The sequence below is a fragment of the Cavia porcellus genome, unplaced genomic scaffold (genome assembly GCF_034190915.1).
Source record: "Cavia porcellus strain 051 isolate PalLab524CR breed Dunkin Hartley unplaced genomic scaffold, mCavPor4.1 scaffold_13, whole genome shotgun sequence".
Classification (NCBI taxonomy): Eukaryota; Metazoa; Chordata; class Mammalia; order Rodentia; family Caviidae; genus Cavia; species Cavia porcellus.
This window is the reverse complement of record NW_026947496.1, coordinates 17,070,794-17,083,310: the sequence shown is the minus strand read 5'-3', so window position 1 is coordinate 17,083,310 and position 12,517 is coordinate 17,070,794. Positions and strand designations below refer to the sequence as shown.

The 12,517-nt window shown below is 37.7% G+C and overlaps 1 long non-coding RNA gene across 3 annotated transcripts in view; it reads right to left on the bottom strand.

The window, feature by feature from the left end:
• LOC134478499 (uncharacterized) overlaps nucleotides 1-12,254 on the bottom strand; it is a 45,070-nt gene extending 32,816 nt beyond the window's left edge. For all 3 annotated transcript variants that reach the window (XR_010051143.1, XR_010051145.1, XR_010051144.1), the window contains exon 1: nucleotides 11,975-12,254. This is a non-coding gene — a long non-coding RNA (uncharacterized LOC134478499). The remainder of the gene's footprint in view (nucleotides 1-11,974) is intronic.
• Nucleotides 12,255-12,517: the final 263 nt, after the last annotated feature.

Genomic DNA, 12,517 nt, shown 5'->3' with positions numbered 1-12,517 from the left:
TTTGTGACTTTGTATCAATGTTTTAAAAAATTATTATCACATTTTTGAAAAATCTTCACTGAATGAATTGTGATGTCTTTTGTATTTTTTGAAATTTAACTTCGCTTGTTTCTGACTGATTTTAGGGGACTGCTTTTGAGACCCAGGATTTGGGGCTCTGTTCTTTCAAAAAGTTGAAAGACCCAATGGGTCTTACTCCCGTCTGATCCCCAATTTTCTTGTCCAATTTTGATCACTGCATATTAATCTCTCCCATCTCCTCAGTTTGTAACCACTTCATACATGCTGTCACTTTCTCAAACTCAAATTAAACAATTGACCTTAATAAGAATATTTTGTTTCTTCCTTTGCTGATATATTAAATAACATTCATTTCTGTATCTACTCCATTTCTGACATTAGAATCAAGAGTTCATAGCAAATAAGATTCATCACAGACTAGAGGTCCCATTGGACCCAGCTATCTCCCTTCTTGGAATCTTCCCAAAAGAATTAAAAGCATCATACCACAGTGGTATATGTGTACCCTATTTATAGAAGCACAGTTTGTAATAGCTGTATCTTGGAAATAGTTCACATGCCCATTAGCTGAGGAATGGATAAAAAAAGATGTGACTATTTTTGTACAGTGGAGTACTACTCTGCCATATAGAAGAACAAACGAGACATTTATAGCTAAATAAATGGACCTTGAACCCATACTCTTAAGTGAAATAAATCGGATACACGTGTAAATATCTCATTGTCTTCTGGTGTTAGAAATAAAAAATGTAAATAAGAACCAAACTCTATAATAGATACTGTGAAATAGGAAGAAATATTCAAAAGGAAACGGGAACTAAGAAAGGGAGAGGAGGAAAAGGAAAGAAGAAAAAAGAAAAAAATGAGAAAAGAAGGATAAAGTGGAAACAACCCATTGTGAATAAGGAGGAGAAGAAAGGCTAAAGGGAGAGGAAGAGAATGGAAGAAAAGAAATCAAAATACATCATGCACAGATACAGAGTCCTTATGATGAGTGTGGATCATGATGTATATCTACATGGTACCGATCAACTTAATTATAATTTAAAAAGAAAAATTTAAAAAGAGCATGACAGGAAACACAACTTGTAAAAGTTTGACATCATGAAGAATAGAAAAGAAATTGTACATCATCATATTTTAAAACTTGATTAAATTCCAATTTGTGATGGAAGAAAAAACTTCAGCCTGCAAAAGAATCAAGAGATATAATGCATTGATAATGGCTCCACAGTTGTTGCAAATATGATCCCTCCTTTTTGAAGCTATTTCAGCGTGTGTGTGTGTGTGTGTGTGTGTGTGTGTGTGTGTGTGTCCTTTTTTATTCCACTAGTGGAGGATGAACCTAGGGCCCCATCGATGCTTGGGAATGTGTGCTCTGACTGAACCATGTCCCCAGGCCTGATTTCCATATTTAAAAGGGTGACTGATATTCTTTTGTGTGTCTATGGATCCACTGACAGGTGCGTAGTTTGCTTTCTTATCCTGGCTGCAGTGAGCCTGGGTATGAAGTCACCTGTTTGACATCATGACTTCGGTCCTGTTGGATACATATGCAAAGTTGGAAATGCTGGACCATATTATAAACCTGTTGCTAGCTTTTTTGAGGGAGCACTATTCTGTCTCTCCCAGCAGCTGCTTCATTTTATATTCTCATCAGTAGCACACGAGGGTTCCAATCTCTCCCTCCCATCATCTCCAACCCCTTTTTCTTTCATTTTGTTGCTGTCCTTGTTGGTAATAGCCATGCAGACAGATATGAAGAACACTTCCAAAGTTCACCCTGCAAATTTTTATGTGACTTTAAAAAATAATCATGCTTCAGAGTTTAAGCACATGTTAACAATTTTCAGTATAAAAATCAAACTTCAAAACTCAGCAACTTGCACTAAAAATGTGGAGACTACCAGAACTGTAATATAGTGTGGAGAAAAGACTTCAGTAATTAGAGTCACATGGATACATTCAGGTCCTAGTTGTGCTGCATAATAACTGCATAGGATGTGATAAAACACAAGCTTCCCTGGCTGTCACAAGATGGTTATATCTTAAAGATCATGCATGTAGAAGGTCTTTGGAAAAGTATGACACATGATAAAATATGACAGATATCAATATCAGGGTGATACCTGAGCAAGTGAATTGTGTATGGCTTTTGGAATAAATGTCTCCATTTTATTTCCACGTATGGTCAGTTTTGCCTGACAATGCATTCCCAGAATTGGGGGCAAAGGTAGGGTGCAGGGAAGCTCACCTCAAACTGCTTGACAAGCCAAACAGTACCAGGCATTATCAAACTCTATGGTGAATGCTTAGATGAAAACTTTATTCCAGTAAAAGGCACAGTCTCATTAATTCTCCTCGAAGTACTCCCCAATTCTAGGAACACAATTGTCTCTTTGTTCTTGCCACTTGCTGAAGCAGTTCGGGAAGCCCTATTTCATAAGTGTGACTTTTAAAAAATAGAGTAAATGCTGCTGCCAAGTGCCATCCGGCAGAAAGCCAGGCTCAGAGAAAGATTCCTGTGAGTCTTCATTGGCTGTAGTCACTGCATCTGCACATCTGACTTCTGGCTCTTCCCCAAAGTCAAAATGACCATGACAGGTAAATGTTTTCAATCGATTCAGGACCTCGAGGCAGCCACAACAGTGACATCAAAGACACTCAAAAAGAGGACTTCCAGAGCTGCTTCAGAGAGTGATGGAGACCTTCACCATGTCTATGAATCACACTTCATATATCCTAAGTACAAATTGAGATTAATAAAATATGAGGTAGCTAGCTCAGTTTAATAACTATATATTGAGGATCAGCTATATGGCAAAAATGAATAGATGAGTCCAACATAGCTCCGTCATTTAAGGATATGAGCATCAGAGCAAAAAACAGAATGCAAAGGAAAAAGAAGGGCACCCGGCAGCCATGCACAAATTTATTTGGTCCATAAATGTTTACCATGCATTTTTCTCTTTTGTCCAAGTCATTACTAACTTGAAGGAGCTTATTGTTTACATAAGCCTCTAAATATGTCAACAAATAAATCCAATAGGCTATCATGACTGTTATTACAGATAAGTCCAGGTCTTAATGAACTCTAGACCTTTATGCCAGATGCAGGACACGAACTCTGGACTTAACGTATTCAACTCTCTATGCAAAATCATCACTGAAATATTCAGTGCGCAGCTCAAATTTCACACATCCAAAACTGAAGCTCTCTTCCTGATGCATTCCACAGGGCAGGAATTAGCAATGCTAACTTCCTAATCACTCAAGCTGAAAGTCATTCTAACCTCCTCTCTGTGTCTCTCTCTTTTGTTCCCCCTGCCGTCTCTCTTGTCTCTGGCCTTTCGTCTCTCTTGATCTCTCTATCTCTTCCCTACTCTGCCTCGGTGTGTTCGTATTTTCCTGTCTACTCTGCTTTCAGAATATCTCCTGAATACAAACACTTCTCACCACCGTGTATGCTTCTTGATCCCCACCAGCTTTTTCCTAGACTAGTCCAGCCTCTTATCTGACTTCTCCTCTTACTTATTGTCTTTATCTCTGCATGCTCTAAGAGAACAGAGACTTTATCTCTAGTGATAAAAGTGTGCGATATACAGTGTCTATAAAGACCTCTTCAAGGAACACTGTAAGAAGTGGCATAATTTCTACATGATTTTGAAGATTAAAAGGACAAATAAAGAAGTTAATTTTTAAGCTCTATTTGGAGAAGTAATTGCGGGAGGCCTTCCCTCTCATTTCCAAGAGGAATGTCCCAAGGCATTCACAGGTGCTCTGAACAGGGCAAAACCCTAGATATAATATATTTTCCCTACATGTGCACACCTGTGGTAAAGTGTAACTTACAAATGAGGCACAGTAAAATATAACAACAATAATCAATAACAAAAGATAAAAATTAGAACAATACACTGTAATACCAGTTTGCACTTTGAGGCTATTATCAATAAAATAAGGATTACTTGAACATGCTGATTAAATAACCAAAAAGGCTACTAAATGATTAACAAACAGGTAGCTGATACAACCAGGACATCCTGAATGCAGGGGTGACTCATATCACAGGCTGGTGGAGCAGGACAGTGCCAATGTTTATCATGCTACATGGGATGGCATGCATTTTAAAACCTCCCAATTCTTTATTTCTGGAATTTTCCATGTAATAATTTTGACCCTTGGAGATGACAAATAACTGAATCCCTGGCTAGGGGAGGCAACTGTATATGTTTACCAAGTGGACAAGGCCAAGAACAGCCTGCTAAGCGGGCGATGAGTAGGTGGAAAAGCACCTTGGCCTGCATGAATCAGCCCAGCTAGTTCTTGGATGGCAACCAATGCCATGTGCCTAATGTGTCAAGAAAAGGAGAGGAGGCAGGCAGACCTAGAGCTCAAAGGATCTTCTGGGTCATTCTTGGGACTTTGGGAGTTAGCCGTGTAGGTAAGCAGGGTGTATCAAAAGACTTTAAAGGATGAAAAGGTGCATTCAGTTTTGCATTTTCAAAAGTAGTTTGAATTGGTAACTGTGAGGTTGATGAAAGAACCAAGGTGGGAAATTGTTGCTTGCAACATACGTGCCAAATTCTAAAGCTATAGCAGAAGACATGATGAGGACCAGAGAGGTGTTAAAGAGAATTTATGGGGCAAGGAACATGCAGGCTGAGAGAAAAAGAATAAACCAGGAGGCCACAGAGACACCTGGCTTGACACATGTCAAGACCAGGGCTGCACAAGGAAGAGTGTCCTGGGGAGACAGAAGACGCCAGAATATCAGTGCGGTTCTTGTAAAACATCTAGCACACTAGAACAAGTAATGAAGGGGGATGTAGCAGAAACACTAACCGCAAAGGTGTGTGCTGAGTTTCAGAAAATCGAAGAGGGTAGTGCATTGCCCAGAACCTCAGCAAGCATCCACCATTGTGTTAGGACTGCAGGAGAAGGAGGACGAGCAGTCACTGGAGCCAGAGGGCTCCCGATAGGCACTGGATCCTTAGGTACAGCGATGCCACCCAGCTCCTGGATGCCGTTTAGAGAGATAAACACCCCCAAATACACATGCTTCTGGCCCTCCTTAACCCTCCCGGGCCCTCTTATTAGCCAAGCCCAGCAAGAAGACAGATGACTAAGTCACTGACGTGATCCATGAAAGGGAGCCTTTGCAAATTCAGAGTAAGAGGAGGAAGGGAAAGCAGATTCCCCGGGCACTGGAAAATATCCAGCCTTCCATTTCTACCCCTTGGTGTGTACTCCTGTGCTTTGGATGAAAAAACTTGGAAGTCCAAAAAAATCCTCCAACTGCTATACCGTTTCTACATAAATTTAGTCATACTCCACCAGAAACCTGAAGCATTACTCAGCGTCTGTGGTCTTCCTGGCATGTGTGAGGTGAATGTGTCCCTGCAAATGTCATGATGATCACTGCTCTTTTCTCTGTGTTAACATGGAATAAGTCCACTTTGATGGGGAGTATTGGTCTCAAGTATACTGTAATCCTTGGCTTTAATTGGCTAGTATTTTGTAAAAGATGATTGTTTATCTGTTTGTGAGGAAGACTGAACTGTAATGATCTATGTCCTGATTAGCTTTCAAAGTCATAGTTATTTCACCTGGGAAAATTGTTTCTTCTGTTGCTTTCATATCTTTTCATTGCCAGGTAAATGGATGCATCTTGAGACCACGGTCTTAAGTGAAAGAAATCAGAGAAATATGTCATTGTCTCTCTGGTGTGAGAAACTGAAAGTGTAAACAAAATATATAATAGATATTGTGAAATAGGAAGAAATTTTTCAAAAGGAAAGAGAAACTAAAAGGGAATGAGAAACACATAAGAAAGATAAAGCAGGAAAAAACTTTGTAAATAAGGAGAAGAAGAGAGATTCAAGGGAGGGGAGGGGAATGAGGAGAAAAAAGAGGAATCATATATATCACGTATGGATACAAATTCCCTGTGATGACTGTGATTGTGATGAATATCTGAATCATACCAATAAACTTAATAAAAATAAAACAGATTGGAGCCTAATTTACAAATAATAATACACAGGTGTGATAAGCACTCCATTAGATAAGTTTTGACAATTGCATGTGTGCAAGGAAGATATGGAACATGTTTTCACTCTTGGAATTATTTCACTGCCTTTGTGATCACCCCACAGCACCCAAAGACAAATCATTTCTGATTTTTAGCAAAGTGAAGAGTTTTGCCTGCTCTTGGTCTTCATATAAATGGAACGACACAGTGTACATTCTTTTATGTGTGACTCTTCACATAATGTCTGTGAAACTCACCCACATTGTTAACATGTTCCTGCTATTCATTCTTCTTCTATCACGTGGCATACTCACATTGTATGAATCTGAAGTGACTTGTACTTTATTCTCTTATTCATAGGTATTGTGTTATTAGCCCTTATAAATTAGGCCATTTGCAGGGGATATGGCTCAGCAGCGCAGAGCCTGCCTGACAAATGCAAGGTCCTGAGTTCAATTCCCAGTACCACACAATGTATCTCTTATAAAGTTTCTACATCTATCATATTCTAATTTTTATTGTCTTAATTTATATGATACTGTAAAAAATATATGATCTGCATAAAAACACAAGACCTTTGTCAAGTATACATGGAGAATATTTTCTCCGTGATTGTTGTTCGATATTCATTTTCTGAATGTGTCCTACATTGAGCAGAATTTTCAGTTTTGATAAAAATCTGGTTTTATGGTTAGAACTTCTTCTCTTCTAAGAAATAGTTGCCTGTCTCCTCCTCCTCTGTTCATTCTCTGGTGTACTACATGCAAGGTTGGCATTATTTCTTCCTTTACTATTTGGAGGAATTCAAAGATGAAGCCACTTGTGGATTTTAAGAAAGAATTCAGGGTTTTGAGTAGGCATGGAACTCCTCAGACTTTATTTTTGTATAGTCTTTAATTTTTCAGGATTTCACATATTTTATCCAAATTAAACAATTGCTGCAATAGGGTTACAATAACATTTTCTTCTTTTTAAACAGCTCTAGAATCCCTTTTTAACATCCCCTTTGGTCACTAGTACTTATGTTTGAGACTTCTCTCCTTTCTTTGGTCATTCTTATAGAAGTTTGCTGACTGTGTTATTCTTTTCTTCCCTAGCTACAAGTTTTTGTCTTTGGTGATCGTCTCAAATGTGTCATATATTTATATCTTGTTTTTATTTTCCAGCATTTTTGTTACTTCTTGCATTTCTTGCCTTTTCTATTCACTTTTGAAAACAGTGTAGTACCTCCACTATGACTCTGAATCTATTTCATCACATAATTTGGTCTATATTGCTTTATATACATTGGAGTATGTTTCTGGCATGCATGAATATTTAGAGCCGTAATTTCTTTCTTCCTAGATTTAGCACTTTATCATGGTAAAATGGTGCTCTAGATTTAGTAAGTTTTCTTGTTGCAAAATATGTTTTGTCTGATATTAGACTCATTAGCTTTCTTTTTGCTGATGTTCTATATCTCTCCCCATTCTTTTACTTTCAAATTTTATGCTCTAGGAGTTGTTACGTGTTTGTCTACTATTGATTCTTACAATACTATCACTATTTACCATTCAATTTTCCCTCTATTAACTTTGTCACTTTAAACTGTCTTATCCATTAGTGATCGTAATAGGCACCCATTGCTTCTCAGAGTAGTAATGTAAATGGTTACTATTACTGATTTTCTGATAGCGCCAGAAACTTTTGCATCCCACTTACTAACAGTGGTACATTATCACTGCCACACACTTTTGGTTCTGCATATAACTGAAACTACACCAGACATTAAAATTACTGTTTTGTGCAGTCAGCGTTTGTTTAAATCTCCATCTATTTTTCCATTGTGTTCTTCTTGATTTCCTCCAACATTTCCATTTTCCATCTGGAATCATTTTCCTTAGATCTGAAGCTCAGGCTCTGTGTTTCCTAATGCAGTCTGGTTTGGGCTGGTTCCCATGGTCTAACTTTGCCTGCAAATATGTATTTCACCTTCACTTCTGAAGGATGCTTTTATTGGAGATGGAATTCTAGATTGGCCATTGTTTTCTTGCAACCTTCGGAAAGTGTTATTCAAATGCCTTCTGGATTTCATTGCTTCTGATGAGACTGTGACATGTAGCTTTATTATACAGTTGTTCCTTTAGAGTGAATGGGTCTTCCCCCACCTCTGGGCACTTTAAGGTTTTCAGACGCAGGTAATTTGAGTGCATTCTGCCTCTTGGTGTCTATCTTGTATGGGATTTACTATGTTTTAAAATAGCCACTTAATTTCTTTTTTATAGACTTGGCCTATTTCCGAGTTACTTTTCTCATTGCTGAGACCAAAGGCTTGACACCCAAAATTAAAGGAGGAAACGTTTATTGTAGCTCACAGCTTGGAGAGGTTTCAGTGCATAGTTATCTAGCTCCAAGGAGAAATAGTTCATGGTAAGCAGAAGGGACCAAAGCAGCAGCAAATTACAAGCAGCAATAGCAGCCCTTTTCCTGTCCCTTATGCTCTGTCTAGGTCACATGGTCTTAGGGGAGGGAGAACTCAAACCCACAGCTCCCATCATCTACCCTCAAAACCATACCAAGCCAATAAGTGGGCTTCTTTACTAATCACATGCTCCTAATCCCAGCCTCACACCTTCTAGATCAGCCAGCTCTGAATCATTCCACCTGTGTCTTCATGAGACTTTGGGAGAGTATCTACCAGAAGCCACAACAGCCTGTTAAAATTACCTAAACTTGCATTGATTTTGTTCTTGTTGGCCTATTTTCTTCAGCATAATAGTCACAGCATTAATAAAGTACCTGTCTGTTCTCAATATATTACCCGTATCTCTGTGGCTCTTCTATGGTTTTTCTCTTATCAAGCAGTTGTTATTACTTCATTGCGTGATAGGTTTCTAAACTGTGTTCCAGATACTTTTAGAACTGTTTTCTAGAAGATGTGTTAAGAACCATTTCCACTTGAGATATTAGCTTCCAACAGAGAGTATGGTTCCTTTCCTCTGTAAGGTCAGATGAGGTTCTGCTCAGTCATAAATTCCATGGGTCCCTGCTGGGCTGCAGTGCAGTAAGGGACAGTTCATTTCCAGTTTGCCTCAAAGGGCAGCACTGGACCTCTGGCCTTTTGATTGACAGCTCAACGGTTTCCATGTTCTCAGCACTGAAAGACTTAGATCCAGCCCTGCCTTACACAGGTTCAAGCCTAGCTCTCCCTCCCCACTGGCCTAGTGCCTTCAAAATCTGCCAGAGGACTTGAGGGGCAGAGTGGCTTTGTGGTGAGGCTAATGCCCACTTTCTTCCCCAAGCACAAGACCCTGAGAGGGTGCCCATTGGTATCGCCTATCCTACACGGCCAGGTGTCACACAGCACCAGAACCCAGCAAGAATCCTAAGGGGAAATGGAACTATGGTCCATTTGTGCCCCTGTGGATTTCTGCCTTGTCCTGCCACAGCTCTGTTTTCCCCCAGTTAAGCCCAGTCTGTAGCTTTTGCCTAGAATTAACAAATTCCACTGGAGTAAAAACATGAGAAAATATAAAATGGAAACAACTGGAGGAGAGGTGAATGGGAAAAAGAGGAATCAAGATGTATCACATATTGGTATAAATTCCCTATGATGAATGTGAGCTTTATGTATATCTAAGCTGTACCAATAAACTTACCTTTTAAAATGTGTGTATGAAGTTCAAGGAGCAGCTACCCCAAAGTCAGTCACTTAACGTTGGTCACACAGACCTCAGGCTCGGGCCTGTGCCAGGACCCCAAGCTCTGTCTCTTTCTGATCACGTCTACCTCTCTCTTCCTCTACTAATATAATCCTGAATTTTGTGGCATTAACTTGCTTTTACTTATTGTTCCTAGAAATGGCACAATATATATATATCCCTATAAAATGCCGCCGAAGTTTGCATTCTTAGTTTTGATCTTTGTATAAACAGAATTGTCCTATTTATGTTTATTTATAACTAGCTTCTTCCTTTTACTGTTCTGCTCATGAGATCTATTCTGCTGACGTGTGTTGCTGTGGCTCCCTCTCTTTGTTCATGGCTACATAAATCCCACTTTGTGAATACACCATAGTTTATTTGCTGAAAAGAAATGGTTAGATACCATCTAGCAAGCTGCTCTATCGAATCTGGAGGCACCAATTCTATTTATCTAATTTTATAGATGTCTTCATGGTTTCATTAGAAATCACTAACATGAAATTTTCATATTGTTATTATTTGTTTTGCTGTTACATATTTTAAACGAACATTAACCAGAACATCTGAATACTGCAATCAAAGTTTATCACGATAAGCTTTAACTTGTAAAGGGAGCTGCATAGACAGACACGTGGGAGACCTGCAAAGGAGATCCCTAACCAAAGCCACAGGAGTCCACGTTTAGGATGCGATAAAGGGAATGTTTGAAATTCTTGAAAAATGCACTATTAAAAAAGTAGTGCTTAGACAACTAGAGAGAAAGAAAAAATTTTATGCTTTTACTTTGTATTAAAATAGATTCCAGACTCACACATATTCAAACATGAAACTAAAAGGAAAAGAAAACCATATAACATATATAATTATATATTATATTGTTCTATATTATATAATATTATATTATATTATATAGTTATATAATGTTATATTATATGGTTATATAATATTATATTATATAGTTATATAATTTGTAATTTATTAAATGTTATAATTAATTATATATACTTAATTATAGTTTTATACATTATAATTAATTATAAATATATAAAATATATAATTATATATATAATTCCTCTTCTCCTAGAAAGAATATATGTATATATAATTGGAGAGCATATATGAAATTTATTATATATAATTATATTATCTATAATATATTCTTCTGGAAAAAATATATATTATTAATTATATATAATTGTGTTATACTATATAATTAATTATAATTATTACATAATTATAATTATAATTATAATTATGTTATTCTATAATTAATTATAATATATGTTATACTATATAATTAATAGGGTATGTTATACTGTATGTTATAATTATGTTATACTATATTTAATTATAACATATAATATTATATTGCATAATTAATTATAATATAACTATATGTAATTTCTCATCTTCTGGAGAGAATATACATAGTTATATATATTATATAATTTAATTATATGCATATAATATGTTATATAATTATATACATATATGTATTCTCTCCAAAAGACGAGGAATACCTAAGTATGAATCTAAGCCCATATTGAATCAAAAGCCATAAGACAAAGTAATCACTAATCTGAAAATTTTTTCCTGATAAACTATAATAAGCAAAGTCATGAACAACAAATTATGAACATAATATTCTTAATTCATGCTAATTTCCTTAATATATAAAAAATTCATATGATCAGTTCATATGATATATAAGTTCGTATGACCAAGATTGACAAACAAATGAAAAATAAAAATCAAAGGATCTAATCAGTCACTACAGATTCTTCAAGAGAGAAACATGGTTATCTCATTCATCACAAGAGGGGTACCAATAAAAGTTCCACTAAGATGCATTTCCAGCTGTCAGGTTTCACAAGGATCAGGCAGCATACTTATCCTGTTTGGTGTTAACACTGAAGAACAATCACTCTTATTGATTCTGTGAGTGTAAACTGGTACAGGATCCAGGTAGACTGACCAAGTTCAGTTTCCCTTCCACAAACACTTAAGATTACGTCACTTTGGGAGAGCGGCGTGCCTGCCAGCAGGCTACAGCTTAGCTGAGGAACCAATCAATGCTGAAATGAGCATCTATAATAACAGGCGAGGAGTTTCAGGAGCAGGCCGCTGCTAAACACTAGGCAAATATCAGGAAAAGCTTTTCGCAGGTACATGGAAGTTGAATCCTTAAACATAGGAATTAGTTACATATGAGGTCACTTTACCTTTTCCGTCTTACCTCATATCTTAGGAAACCACATTTCCCAGGCCTTTGATTCTCTAGAATCAGTAAGAAACGGGGAGACTGGATGGCAAGTGGAAAAAAGCTGAGATTCACAGTTCTCTTTCCTTGTGCTCAGCAGGTGCCCAAGCAGTGGCTGAATGCCCTCCATGGCGTTAAGATTTCTAAGCCCTGACTCCAGCTCCTGCACTGATTTTAGCATCTACCTTGCTTCTGAGTTCAGATAACGCCATGACCTCCCTGTGGAGGTGACGCCTAGGGACAGACGGCAGTTTTCCTTGTTCTTGGCCATCCCTGAGCCACCTCATCTCTCTTGCCTGCTTTCCATCACTGACGTAACGGATTCCCGGCATTCAATTTCTTTTTCTCTGAAACTACATAGTTTCATTTTCCTGTGCAGACGCTGACTGATCCGCCAGATACAGAAGTGCTCCAAGAGAGACAAACGTGTCCCAAAGTAAGCTTAGCTAGAGAAAATGAAGAAAGAAATACAGTGGAGGGAGGTGGGGAAAAGGGGAAGTGGAATAATTCTAGAGGAAG